At 42.4% G+C, this 13,016-nt stretch overlaps 1 protein-coding gene across 4 annotated transcripts in view; it reads left to right on the forward strand.

Annotated features, from left to right (window-relative positions):
* Positions 1-9,144: 9,144 nt before the first annotated feature.
* Positions 9,145-13,016, forward strand: part of RALGPS2 (Ral GEF with PH domain and SH3 binding motif 2) — a 115,012-nt gene continuing 111,140 nt past the window's right edge. For 2 of the 4 annotated variants that reach the window (XM_009088408.4, XM_050977233.1), the window contains exon 1: positions 9,145-9,390. The gene's annotated coding sequence lies outside the window, so the exon portion shown is untranslated. The other 2 variants (XM_018911984.3, XM_018911983.3) reach the window with 2 other exon arrangements.

Here is a 13,016-nt window from a genome sequence, read left to right on the forward strand (position 1 = left end):
AGCTGCTGTTCATTGAGACAGAGGTTCCCAAATTCAGTTTGTTTGAACAGTATGCAGAAGTCCAAAAAAATAGTCCTTACAAAGGATGTTGGAAAACTCTAATTTCTGATTCAACTTCAGGATGTGCTTCTTCAATCTTATCTTCTCTACTGAAAACTAAGGGTATGTTGAGGTACATCTAAAACACAAAGCAATGCAAAACAATGTAGCTAATTTACCCTTCTCCTCCAGGGAGAACAAGATAATAAATTGGTCCAATTTTAGTTGCTATTCATTGTTGTCTTAGATAACTCGAGTTCTATCATCATCGTAGTACAAAGATCTCATATTATCAGAGCTTCATACCTTCTTGATGTTGCTCACAGGCAGCTCCTCTACACACTGACTTCTCCAGGTCCTGGCAGTAATCTGACTCTCCTCACTCCTCTTTCCTTACTCTTATATAGCACTAGTTCTTACTGATTGCAGGTGTGGCCTGTTAAGATCAGGCCCACCTCCAATCTTCAGCAACTGACCCAGCTGCAACTCATTGGGGTTGCAAGATCACCCTCTACAATTCATAACATGCTGAAAAGTGTTCAGATCACGTGTTGGCAAAAGCAATGTCATAAACTGTGGTATAGAATAAACGACTCCAGTCCCACATTATGTCAGAATAATTGGTGGGAAAGTATTTTCTCCTGCAGCTCTCAAAGAATAATTTATAATGAGTGTCTAGTTTTTCAGGGTGTAACAATGCTCCTTTGAGTCTCAGGTATGTGTTTTTTCTAATATTACATGACATACAGAAGAAGCTGGAGAGGACATTTTAAAGTGATGAACTTAGATTGTAGCAGTGTTGAATGTTTACTTCTAATGTATTTGTAGAAAGTATTAACCACAAACTGTCAGAAACTCTCTTTTCAAATCAGTAAAATGGATTAGGTTCCTTGTCCTCATGATGGATGGGTCCTCTCTTGAAAAGTAAAAGAAAACTGGAAACAGAGATTTCATCCTCTCACAGAGTTAGCATGTGTCTTATTTAGGTTTGTAAGACTCAGATTTCTGTATTTAAATAAATCTTTTCATCTTTCCAAGGATTGCAGTGGGAAAGGATGATATGCAAATGATAATTATACATGTCAGGTTTGGCCACAGACTCAATCAGACTGCAGTAAAACTTAAGGTGAACACCAGCTAAAGTACAGCCATTGTATTTTTGAAATTTGCTTGCTGAGTGTTCTTTGAAGCCTTTCCAGAGTATACAGGAAAAATCTCTTCAAAATTTCAGAAGTTCAGACACCATCTCCAGCTGAGTCACATTTATAAACACTGTACCATTTAGTCCAAGTGCTCCAGGTCAGATTTTTCTCAAGAAACAGGCCTTGTTTCCATACACACTGACTTATTTACTCTAAAAATATATTTATTGGTGTGGTTTTTTCATCTATCAGAAGCTATTCTGATGAATGTTAAAGTGACTTTTCAGCATGGATATTATAAGAATGTGACAATGTCATTATTATCCTTTCTATTTAAAATGAAATTTTGAAAACTCTCTACTTTCCCCATAGTATTTGTATTGGTAAGAAAAGTCTTTCATGCCTTAAGACAGAGTTTGGATTTAGAAACCTAGATTAATTTTATACATGAATTTCTTAGTTTGGGTGGAGAATACTGAAACCTTATGCAGGTGTTTTCCTAAATGTTTTCTTTTCCTTTTAATGTAAATTGTCTAGAACAGTGTTTGCAAAATCCTAACATTCAACATTTTCCCCATGTCCTGACTCTTTAAGTGAACCCAGTCATCCTGACAGTACCTGAGAGACAGGAAAAAATCCAGTATTTGGAGTAGATGAGGCATTACCTTTTTTGTTAGTTTGAAAATGAATTAGTATCCTGTACCTTGGCTTTCTAACTTTCACTGAGGCAGGTATGGAGTAAAACATTATCCATCCACCTAAAAACAACATTCACCAAATTCCAGTTGCCAGCAAAGCCCTGGGGCACACAGCAGCACAGTACCAAAGGGATTACCAGCAGCTCAGACTTACAGACAAAATGCACAGACTGCAGCAGATAATGGCTGGCTGCTCTGCTCATCCCAAAGGCATTCCCAAGACAATTGTGTAAGTTGCTCTAAAAATGCTGGCTGTAAAACAATGTGGGGCTTGTCTATTTTAGTAATTTAAGCAATGGTGTTTATTGAATCTAAAGCTGAACTGCCTGAACTCTCCACATCTTTCATAGCAAAGCCCTCCAGTAGTGCATGGCCTTTAATGGAGCTGCACCTAGTTATTTATACCAGCAGAAATTATAGGCCTAGATTTTCAGACAAGAATTATTACCTGTAGATAAAAAAGCCACAGTAAATTTGCCTTGTTACACATTATTTCTGAAAATACTTCACAATGTTTTACAACCAGTACAAAAAATTCTGGTTTCCCATCTTTGCAAGCAGTAACAATTATAATTGTAGGGGATAGAAGCAGCAGAATGAACCAGCCAAAGGAGAAAAAACTGAAAAGCAGAGGTACCAAGTCCAGTTACTTCCTATGAAGCTCAAGGAAATGATTAGGTGATATCCATAATTTCTTCTATAAAGGAGAAAGCAACAGCCCAAGAAAACAAATTAAAGTTTGACAAAGCTCTTAGAGAAGGGATGAGGCAATTTTTTAGCATGACAGTATTGTCATTGCATCAAGCCTCTCCTGCAACAAGATGCTCAGTGCATCTCTCATGCCTTCCAAGGATTTCCAGCTCCAAATAAACACTAAGAGATGGATTATGACTGCCCATTCTATGGCTACAGAGGGTGATGGATGCAGAGCAGAGTGCTCCCCTAATTAATGTGGCCTACATGAGGACCAGCAGGCAGCAGTCTTGCCCAGGAGGCAGGAGCACAGGATCTGTGGAATTGCTCTTCTTTGGTCCTTCTCACACAGAGAGGAGAGGAGAGCAAGCTGCAGCTCTGTCCTTCCTGCTCCTCCATGTTTGGACAAGGAGAGGTAAGTTCAAAGCACATCTCAAAGGAACTATCAAGGCTTCCCACAGCGCAAATAAAGAATTGTAGGAAGTTTCCTTCTTTTTAAAGAAAAATGCTTTCTGTTCTCCCCATGTAACATTACCTCTCAGTGACAATTTGACTGATTAACTGAATGGTAGTTTAATCTGCTCCAAATTTATTACATTCCATAACAAAACTATCTTAATCTATGGCTGCAGTGTTTCCTGTTGTACAATGAGATGTAAAGATTCTTGGAAACTTCACCTGAGCATCTCACTAGTAACATTCCCAATGACAGAAAACAATTGAGACCCAAAGGGGTTGTAGGTTTGGTTTTCCAGTTTTTTTCCAGTTGTTAAACATTTTGCTCAAAAATTGAAAAATACTGTTTTTCTTTTCCATATAGTCGTTTAATCACTGCTTTAGGGTGAAAAGAAGTGCATAGGAGCAGATGGCAAGAACACAGGATTTAAGGAGGGGACAGATGTAACCATATTAGGGAGCCTGGAAGATAAATCTCTTGAAATCTTGTGGCGGACGTGATCATTACTTTGTTTACATAGATGAAATATGACTTGTTTCAATTAGCAGTTGCTGTTGACCATATTTGGTATCTTTCCCCTTCAGATGGTCATTAAAACCTGTTGTAAATCATCGTGTTTGCACTACTTCCATACTGTGTATAAATCATGTAGGCATCCCAGCATCTCCATACTTTTTGGAAAATGTGTAGATAGATATTTATACGACATAAAAATGGTGCTTGCTTCCTTTTAAGCAGTTTACCAGTAGTGATGTGCTGTCTCTGGTGATGTACCAGGGAAGAAGAAAAAGAAGGACATCTGCATTCAGCCTCTGCGCTGCCAATCTGGTCTTTGCCTCTGGCTCCCTCCCCGGCGCTGCCAGCAGCGTCCCTGTCGCAGACGGCTCAAACAGAAAGCACGGTTTGAGTTCCTACATCTGCAGCGTGGGAAGGCAGCACAGAAAGAACAGCCTTCTCTTTCTGCGGAAAAATCCATAGGTTGTGTGAGAGACAGTGAGGAAATAACGTGTTATCCGTGGGCAGCTTCCTCGCTGCTGAGACGGGTGCAAGAGCCTTTGCTGACCTCGGGAAAACAATGATTTGCAGATGTAGAGGAAGTCCTCTTAAAGCGGCTGCGTGTATATACTGACTTTACATGTAAATATATATATATATATTTACATGTATGCTTGGGCGAGTTCAGAAGCTGCTCCTTGGATACGCTCTTTTTAAAGTTGTGATTTTGAAAATATTGAGAAAAACCCCAAGCTGGTTCAGAGTGTTCTTGTGTTGTTCTAATTCCAGCTCCTCACTTCATGGTTGTGGGAAATGAGAAACAAGCAGAGGTGTAAGCCTAAGGTGGTGTTTTAGCGTTAATCACAACGCCTTTGGGAACAAATATCAGCACATCAACTGAACACACCGAGCGAGAGGAGCTGTGAAACATCCATCTACTCTCCAGAATAGCATTCCTTGTAATATTTTTCTCCTCCAGCTCTAAACTCTAAACACATAGGGTGTCTAGAGTCTATTTGAACCAGATTTCTCTGGTACAGACATTTTTATCAATAAAAATATTTTTTTATGCTTGGTTTTAAATTTAAATGAATGGACTGAAAATTTCATTTGGTTATGATTGAAGCAGGAAGCTCATCCTCTTTAAAAAGGGGTAGAAGCTAACATATGTGTATTATGTATAAAGCAAAAACATCCTCCAAAATGAAAGAGGAAGAAGGTGGTAGTTACAGCAATGTTATATTTGTCCAGTTCTGACTCCTATTTTCCCTGTAATGAAGACAAGGACATCACACAGGATCATAGATCAAAAAGTAGGAGTATGTAGGTGTAAATGTCACAGATTGTGCGCCTTACTAGAACCTGGATATTAATTACACAATTAATATTAATGGCACTACATTTATAAATGACCTGTATAGGTAAGCACTCTAAAATCAGGAAATAACAGAATTAAGGTGGCAGATACCAGAACTGTGCTGCAATTGTTAAAATTATTACGCAGTTTCAACAAAAAATTATACCATTTTCTTTTCTTAGGTTGACAAGTAAATTTAGCAATATTTTGCATTTCTTTAGTGTTTCTCACCCTGATGTACTTGTGTGAATTAAGTGCAGTCAGACTCACAGAAGAACTTAGTCTAAGAGTAAGAATAGAAAATAACATTTCCTGGTTATATAAATAAAATATTTTTCACTATATTCTCATTTCTTAGGGAACTAAATACTTTTGCAGACATCCAGTTGGGACATCTTATATCAAACTGATTTTAAATTATGATTTTTTATGACAGTAACTATGTTTCTAGATTCAAGCAATGATAGAAGAACTTTACTTAGAGCCAAGCAATTAGTAATTAATTAACCAAAATGTAAGATATATTATTTCAAATAATTTGTTACAAGATTAAAAAGGTACTTCCTGATTACTTTTCTGCAGTACTGAGGAAGCTTGGATGAAAGGCAGCAAAATTGATTTGATTTTATATGAATGTATAGTTTTAATCCCAGAGCATGGTATGTGCACCCATAATAAAGTACTCTTTTCTTAAATGGTGTAGAATGATCTGCATTATAACCTACACAAGTAAAGCCGACTACATTAAAGTAACTTACATTAGGAATGTTCTATTCTAAATTGCTTATGCTACCTTCTGTTAATGAAAAAGTATAATAAACTATACTCTGCTGCCATTTTTATAGACTTAAAATTTACATCAACAAGAGCCCTGGATTGCAATGTCAACATTTCATTACAGGCACTCCTGCAGGCACATTGCAGTTTGTGTGTGGAAGCACACACCTTCAGTGCTGCCTAATGGAAAAATGGTTTTCATGTGTGAAATTAAAAATAGATAAATTTCCTCCTCTCATTTGGAAGATTATGTTGAAGATGCAAGATATTGCTTTCAAAAGGAAATGTTATAGCCTTTATAATTTGGGAGGGTTGGGTACGGTGAAGTCTTGTAGGGAAATGCAGCTTGTTGGGAAGTGAATTATAAAAATAATCATTCCTAATAAAATCTAGGATACATATGTCCAAAAAAGAACCTATAGTAAATAATTATTTTCTACTAGAAGAATACTGCAAGCAGGCCAGACTACTACCATCCCTAAATTTGCTCTCTTGGGTGAAGGTTGGCTATGGCAAGTGTGGCATCCTGTGGGCTGTAAGATTTCCAGCTGTGTTCACTGGGAGCAATTCCCATGGCTGTGTTGGTTCAGGTTTGGCCTCTGCACCCATTCCCTCACAAGCTGCCAGTCACAAGGGACAGCGGTTTCCTGTTATTTTTGACAGCAGCTTTCTTCATCATAACTGACTATTTCGCCACATATTTTCATCTAGTCATTTCCTCTTTTCACTGCTCCTTGTGATTTGAATATCTAACAGCACAGCTGCAACATTCAACTAATAACGTATTTAAAATGGATTATTTAAGGAAATGGGGAAGATCTGTACCTGTAAATAAGGAACTGTGTATATAGAGTTGGCAAGTGAGTATTGGAAGGTGGTTTCTTGGAAAAGATTCTGGAATTGTAGGTGAAAAGCAGCTAAATGTGGGGCTCTGGTGTAAAACTTGAGTGGAATTGGTCATTTCAGTTTCACAGTCTAATGTACATTCTCCTCCCTGCTCATTCTCTAAAACTTTTTTATATGAAATGATGGCAAGACAGACAACATTTTCTTGTTTTCTCATTTTATCTCTTGATGTGTTGTGTGCATGACTGTGTTCATAAACTGAGGAGAGATTTATACTGAAGCACTGCCTAGGATGCCTGACCATTTCTTAAACTATTTCCTTTGGTTTGGACCCCTCTGTGATGCCTACTCAGAATTCTTTCCTCCAGTATCCACAGCATTCTACTGATGATTATTTATCAATATTGAACGTCACTATATTTTCTTCCTACACAGCTGGGTCACTCCAAGGATCTTCACTATCTGCCCCAAAATTCAGAGTAATGTTGTGTCTCCTACAAATGTTATCTCCTTCAGTACCACTTTTTTCTAGATTATTTTAAGGGTATTTACAACAAAATTAAAAACACTCTTTTGGATTTTCACCACAATTATGAATGACTACATGTTCAATCTCTGTTAGTTTGGGGTCTATGACATTGGTTTTTTTCCTCACAACCCACTAGGCAGTTTTTTTTTCTGGAAGCATTTATTGAGAGGATTGTAAAATGTCTTTGAAAATTTGTCATCTAATCCATATATACACCCCTAAGCTTTTTCTACAAGATAAAGTAGTTTGTCTCCTGCTTTAGTGAAGGAGAATAGCTTACAAAAAGTATCCCATTGTTTCCTCCTTCTGAGGTGTTTTTACTACTACTTCTTTTCTCTTATTCCTCGGTTATTTTAGAGCTCATTTTCAACCTTAATGATTCGATGATTTTGTAATATTTTCTTATTTCTACATTACAGATTATTGTATTTCCAAATGTGGTGAAATATTCTTTGCATCCACTGACTCACCTCTTGAAAATCTTGCAGCAGGATGGCATTTGGCATTTTATTTTCCTTTCATTTATTCTGTTTCAAAATGAATTTGATACTGTGCTAGATTACCATGGCAAAAAAAAAAAAAAAAAAAAAAAAAGAAAGGAAATAAAAAAGGAAAAAACCCCAAAACAAGAGGAAACAGTGTAAAGGGTGTTCTCATTCTAGGCACAAAGCTTTTTAAAATTGGGAAATGGCGCTGTTCCTAAAAGTAATGCTGTTCTTTGCTTATTGCAAATTTGTGCCTGTAGTTTCACAAATCCTGCCTGCCATATTCCCCTGTCACAGATTTAAAAGCTGGTACCCTCTTTCCAGCCTGCTGGACTTGTTTAATCTGTATCACAGTACCTGTATTCTCACCAGACTGCAAGTCTAATAAAAATCAGGCATTCTGCATAGCAGGTGGCTCTGTGTTTCATTAAAACCCATAGCAGGTGGCCATAGATCCAATGGCAGCAGTTCCAGTATAGGAACAAACTTCCAACTCCATCTCCCATGGATGTGAAGGAAGCAGTGACTGTTTTAACTCCACAAGAGGATAAAAACAAGTCAATTCCCAATTTAATGAGATTAGGAAATGCTTTCAAAGCACTCAGAATACATATAAATGTTAGCTATTAATTATTGCAATAACTCACTGGGGCTGCACACTGCCTGGCTGGGTCTGTGGATGGGAAGGTGGCGATGTCCCCACGACTGTAGCAGCGCCAGCTCTGGTGACTGTAGAGCAGCTCTTGCAAAACCTTGTGGTCTTCTGAGGGCTTTCACTCCAGAAATGCTGCCCAAACCTTGAAGGCCTTCCTTTCCCCTCATAAACTGATTATTCCCTAACGACTGTGAGAGCAGAGAAGGAAATCATAAAAGTCATTGCACTGCATCCCTTCAGAACGGAGCTCTTGTCAATATCATAGTTTGTATTTTGAGACCAGCTCCTTTCCTTGCCCCCCGGTGTCTTTTCACTCGTTAGGGAGCGACGCCTCAAGAAGAGCTCAGCCTGGATTACAGGAGCTTCAGGAGGAACCTTCTCGCTCTCCAAGGGCCCTCACAGGAGCGGGGCCGGGTGGGGTCGGGCTCTGCTCCGAGGGCACAAGGGACAGGACGAAGGGGAATGGTGCTGAGCTGCGCCAGGGGAGGTTTGGGTTGGACAGCAGCAGGATTTCCCTCACAGAAAGGGCGACGATGTATATGTAAATTAACTTTGCAGAGAGGGTGACAGAACACTGAACAGCTTCCCAGGGAGGGCGTGGAGCCTCCCTTCTAGGAGACATTCCAAACCCGCCTGGACGCGTTCCTGTGTCACCTGCTCCACCGGACTGGATAATGTCCAGAGGTCCCTTCCAACCTCAACAACACTAGGATTCTGTAATTAGACGCTGCAACGGGCTGCCCACGGAGGCGGCGAAGTCACGGTCCCGGCAGGTGTTTCGGGACGTGGCATGAAGTACCCTGCTGTGGTTTGACACCGCGGCGCCGCCCACAGCCGAGCCCCGCCGTCCTTTCCCAGCCCCACCGATGCCGTGAGGGAGCGAGCGCGCATCTCCCCGCCCTCAGCGCCGGCTGGGGGTGGCACGGGCGGCGCTGAGGCAGCGCGTGCGCAGCCCGCGCGCGGCGCCGGCAGGAGGCGGGCCGGGGGGGTGTCTGCGCGCATGCGCAGGCGGGGCGGGCGCCCCCCCCCCACGCCGTGTGTGTGTATGTGTGTGTGTGAGTGTAAGTGTGAGTGAGTGTGTGAGTGAGTGAGTGTGTGTGGGGCACTGTGGCCGCGGCCGCCCCGCGCCTGCGGAGCCGGCGGCGCGCAGGGACCCGCGCAGACATCGCAGCCTCTCCGAGCGGCCGCCCCGCCGTCATCCATCCCCCCTCTCGCAGGTAAGCTGCGCTGTCGCGGCGGGGAGAAGGAGGAGGAGGAGAAGGAGGAGGAGAGGGGAGCCGGCGCCCGCCTCCGCGGGGCTCATTGTCCGGCTCCTCAGAGGAGGAGGAGGAGGAGAGAAGAAAGGAGGTTTCACCCCGGCTCGCACGCCGGGCCTTGCAGGGCTGTTGCCGGCCGGGGATTGGAGGCGCTCCGTCCCCTCCCAGATCCGGGGAGGGTCCCGGCCCCCCAGGGCTCCGCCGCCCACCTGCCGCCCTCTCCTCCTCCTCTCCCTCCTCCTCCTCACACGGGGGTAGTGAGGAGCGGAGCCCCCTCTCGCCGGTGTGTACGCGGCGGGGCGCCAGCCTAGCTGCGGGACGGAGGGTTGCGGGGCTTCGGGAGAGATGTTCGCCCCCCCGGTGCCTGCTTGCGGGGCTGAAGAGTGGGTTATAACGTGGACACCCCACCTTTGCTGTCTGTGGAGCCCTCAGGGACGGGGGTGTTGGTGCGTGGGGACGGGCAGAGCCGCGTCCGCGTGTGGGGGCACCGCGGGGGCCGGAGGGCGGCCGGGGCGGAGCGGAGGCTGTGGCGGAGAGATACCGCTATCCATCGGTGCTGGCCCAGGGATGGGCCCCGCGACCGGGCACGAGGGGCAGGGCAGCACGAAGGGATGGGGACACGAGGGACGGGGCAGCACACAGGGCTGCGGACAGGAGCGACAGGGCAGTGCCCAGGGATGAGGATACGAGAGAACATGGACAGCATCTGTAAGCAGGGGATGAACACCACGTCGCACCACTTTCATGTAAACCAGGGTCATTTCAGAGCATGTTACCTTCCAGTAGACGGGAATGGGCTTTAGAGAATGGACAAATAGATGCTGTTTATTAGACGTGAGATGTGTTTAACATTATTTCTTTCCTGGCAGCAGATGCTGGAAAGGCAGTTCTGTAGATATATTTCAAACCACAATGAGTGGTGATGACAGGTAATATTTTGGAGTAACTTGCCCTGTGGGTTTAATAGTAGTTGCAGGCCTGGTGAAATTCTGCGGATGTGTATCTCTATTTGCAGGTTTCCTATACTGACACTATTGGAGAGATTTCTCTACTGGAAAAAGGTGCTTTTGCACAGGTCTTATTCCTGCACCCCTCCTTCTGTGCCTTTGCTGAATTAAAGAGCTTGGCAATCACAGATAGCTAGGAGAGGTGGAGACTTTATATTCCAGTAGGATCGGTAGATAACCAGGCAATCAAATGTTTGATAGTCCTACAGCTTTTTAGGTTTTCTCAGGATTGGAAAATATGGGATGCACAATGATTATTTTGTGTTTTTCTCTTACCACTGCTTGCTTCTGTAGCTGACTTCATTTTAGTTGTACTATGGTGGTGTTTAGTTCTATACAAAATGGTTATAACATTCTTTTCATGCCAACTGGTGGTTTGAGACCCTTTTTGGTATATAGATCTATTGCATGTTTTACTGGTTATGCATAATTTTATTAAATGAACTTCAACTTATCAGGTTTTTGTTGTAAAACATTATTAACTCTCAACAGGGCATTAGAAATAATACATGGACCAAAGCATGAGAACTACTCATGCATTTTTTTATGTATCATTGTAAGGAGTAGTATCTGATAGCAGAGTCAAAGGATTTCCATAGGCACTTCTGCATGAGCTGTACTGCCTTGGGCCCTGCTTTTGGGAGCTGATATGATCCACATGGTTGCCAAAACAGCTGGACTGAGTTGGCACCATCAAGTGCTACAGCATAATGTTGTACAGAAGTTGATAATAGTGATTTTTTTCTATCAATGTCTCTGATTACTCTGGAAAATTTTATGTTTGTGGCCACATAAGTAAATTTATTTTTTTTAATTTCGATTAATTTAATTTTGGTAGGCTTTTTTTTAAAGGAAATTCCTTGTAGAAGCAGAATTATTCCTGCTTTCCACAGCCTCTGCACATCCCTGCTCGTGGGCTGTCTGTAGTCCTGCTAAGAAGTTGGCTGAAGCTGGGTCACTGGAATTGAGAGGGTGCCCTCTGGTGACATCTGTGTTTGGAGTTTGGGCTGCATGCAAAGGAGCGCTCCGGCTAGTCTGGAATGAAACATTCTTCCCAGCACAGCTGGTGTGGCTTGGCTGAGATGGGGGACGAGCACTTGGGAATCCATGTGGAGGATGTACAGCAGTCCCTTGGTGTCTGGGAGCCCCCTTGGGAAATATTCTACCTTGTAATTTATTTTTCTGCATTTTAATATGAAATGTTTAACTCAGTCCAGTGGAGACAAGCCCCCCCCCAAAAAAAAAAAAACCAAAAAACCTTTCATGAGTTTATCCTGTTTACTCACCAGTGGGTTTTGTTTGGGTTTTTTTGGTGGTTTTTTTTTTTTTTTTCCCTGTAGAAATGTGGGAGTTTTCCTGCAGAATTTTGGAGCTGTCTTTTCCTTTTTACACTTCTATCTTGCCTTGTGGCTGTAGATTAAAAATGTCAGTGTTTAGATGCTTTATTGATCTTTATGCTGCTCAGCACTAAGGAACAAGAATAAAGATACAGGGCTAACTCTAACTTCAAACACTTGTGTAAACTTTGTGTTTTGAAATTGACTGTGATTTTTGAAGGACTGGGATTTTTTGAAATTGACTGAAATTGACAAGATTACTTTTGTACAGAAAAGTAATGCAGTCATAGTGTGCTAATGTTCTGCTTGATGTCTTTGAATATTAAAAGATCTGAATTGACAAGCCACACCTCCATCTTAATCAGTTTGTTCCACTATTTATTTTTTTCATTGAGATTAGGGGTTAATCTTTTCCTTTATATTTGCTTGAAGCTGAGTCATTTGAGCTCCCCCTTTCATTCAATAACTAAAGCTGAGTTGAAAATATCCTTTGGGGTGGGGAGTGTAATTGGTTGCATTTTTTCAAAGTGTAAGCCACCAAAGGCATGATATATTTCTCTTCTAAGTATTGGTTTACAGCTCTTGTTGGAAAACAGACTTAGAAATGTATTTTCAAAATAATGAAAGATTTCTGTTAAAAATCTTTGCATTTATATACCTGGAATTGCTGCAGTAGGAATCATCTTTTAATATAAGTGTATGTGTCATAGTTACTGCATGAACAGAAGCTTTGTGGGCTTCATGTTTGGTCTGTTTATAAATTAATCACCTTAAAAGACTGCTGAAGTGAGTGTGTCTTAATGCTGCAGTTGGGCGTTTTAAGTAGATTCTCTGTATGCTCAGACCCCTGGAATGTGTGGATGTGTGACTGCAACTCCTTTTGTTTTACAAAGATCCGTGAAAGCCGTGTAGGAATCCAGGGAGAATGGCATTGGAGACCTAGCTGTGGGCAAGCTGGTCCCACCTGGGCTTCTGCCCAGCAGGATGGGGCCATCCGAGATGGGAGCTGGAGCAGGGAAGGGTGGGAGGGCTCCCAGTGCTGACTCTGCAGTCAGGAGAAGGTGGGGAGCAGGGAGAGGGTGGCCCAGAGTCCTGAACAGGGAGGGTGTATCCTGCATCGTGGTGTGTTGTGAGCACTGGAGCTGCTGGCTGTGACTCAGGAGTTAGAATGGCACAAATGATGGGCATTGGAGCTGCTTGTGGCCAAGGGAGGCTGTTCCCAGTTTGTGTTTCAGTTTATAGG

Source organism: Serinus canaria, chromosome 8 (genome assembly GCF_022539315.1).
Source record: "Serinus canaria isolate serCan28SL12 chromosome 8, serCan2020, whole genome shotgun sequence".
NCBI classification, from domain to species: Eukaryota; Metazoa; Chordata; class Aves; order Passeriformes; family Fringillidae; genus Serinus; species Serinus canaria.